Below are 1,836 nucleotides of genomic sequence, written 5' to 3' on the forward strand. Positions count from 1 at the left end.
TCATTACTTTTAAATCATTGCTTAAAAATTATGTAACATTTAGAAAGTTACATGCAATTTGCATGCTGGATGCAGCTGTGACTAAATTATGCTGCTGATGCTGCTAGTTATAGGACCAGTGATTTTCTTTGTTCCATGTAGAAAAGCTGCCCAGTGATATTAGCAAACTACTGAGTGAATATCTAAGTGCAGTACTTCTACAATAAATAGTTTTGTCATCACAATTTAGAATTTAGAGTACATAAGTGTGGGAGAGGAAGATAAATGTAAAGAATCTTTCCTCTCATGCATTTCCATGTCCTGGCATCAGTGACATCAGCCAGTTAGGTTTCACCCTGCACTGTAAAGGGATGAGAGCAGATGGGTAGACTGGACAGAACTACCCCTGACTACACCTGCCTATGATGGATCCCCCCCTCTATTAATGTATTTATGTCTCTTCTCCACAGTGTGCCTGGTTACACACAAAACTGCGCTGTACCTGTGGTCACAAAAATTCCGAAACTTGTTGGACACACCCATATGTGCCTGGAATTTATACACAAGTTTACTACTGCAAACTATTTTAGGAAAATAAAGCTCAGAGTGAATTACAGACTTCTGTTTCTTTTTATGGAGTTGCTGAATTGATTTGATTTGTACGTCACTCACATTATTCTCAGTTCTCAATATTTTTGTTATTTCATACACTCAATAATTTAAAAAAAGAATAGATTCATCAATAGTACAAATAATCACTCATTGCAGCCAAAATATTGGCCCCCAAAAAAACCTGCAGGAACTTAAGAAAGAAACACTAGTGTTGTCTCAAGTAAATTTTTCATTTTGGTAAAAACCCTTTTACCTTTTAGCATCATTGGTCCCCAGTGTGAAGACCTCTGGGGCCATATAACTCACTGAATCTGGCGACTCTGAATTTGTGGTTGACTGAGATGTTTTTGTACTGCGTGGAAAAAACAAACAAAAATAAAACAAATACATGAATATCATGCACACAAACACACACATACATAGTCTTACCTTTCTATAGGTGTGAGTACACCCAGTGACATAATGAACTCCCTTTACTATCACAAGTAAATGCCTAAGTGCAGCCTTAACCCTAATGCTAACCTAAACCTCATTCTGTGAGGACCGACTAAAATGTCTTCATAACAATGGCACTGAACAAAAATTTGTCCACACAATATAATAATGTTTCCGTAGTTTTGTTGATACATGATGTGAAAAGTAAGAAGTAAAACCAATGCAGCAAACAGCCATTAAAAATGAGCCTTTCTTCAAATGTTACTGCACTGTGACTTATTTCATGACCTATTCCAAAATGTTCGTCTTGTGTTTCTTGAAGTAGTTCACAGTGGATTTTGAAGTCTGCTTTTGATCATGGTCCTGTGGCAGAATCAGCCTCGTTTCACTTTTAGTTTTTTACTAACTGCATGATATTTACATTGAGAACCTTTTGGTAGTTCAGTGGAATCTATTCATTCCTGTCCGGTACAGTATTTGCTGCTTCACCACCCAGATTGGCAAGGATGTGTTAAGTACTGTACTGTCTAAAACCTGTGCACATTCCACAATTACTCTGTCTGTCTAAAGATCATAAACTAAAAAGTAAAGTCAATTTTATAATCACAATATCACAAATTTGCCTTGGAGGGCTTCACAATCTGTAATGCATAAAATAACTTTTTAGAATTAGGTCTATTTTTTATGTCTGTTTGCTAATTTTCTCTCTTCAAAAAGAAAATCATTTTTTCAAGGATGTCCAAACTAAGACACTACAAACAAACATACAAACGTATACTTTAGTTAGTATATTACCCTATAAAATATTAA

At 35.6% G+C, this 1,836-nt stretch overlaps 1 long non-coding RNA gene across 1 annotated transcript in view; it reads right to left on the reverse strand.

Annotated features, from left to right (window-relative positions):
* Positions 1-400: 400 nt before the first annotated feature.
* Positions 401-1,836, reverse strand: part of LOC109953444 (uncharacterized) — a 4,561-nt gene continuing 3,125 nt past the window's right edge. The window contains exon 4 of the long non-coding RNA XR_002273908.1: positions 401-943. This is a non-coding gene — a long non-coding RNA (uncharacterized LOC109953444). The remainder of the gene's footprint in view (positions 944-1,836) is intronic.

Source organism: Monopterus albus, unplaced genomic scaffold (genome assembly GCF_001952655.1).
Source record: "Monopterus albus unplaced genomic scaffold, M_albus_1.0 scaffold669.1, whole genome shotgun sequence".
Lineage (NCBI taxonomy): Eukaryota > Metazoa > Chordata > Actinopteri > Synbranchiformes > Synbranchidae > Monopterus > Monopterus albus.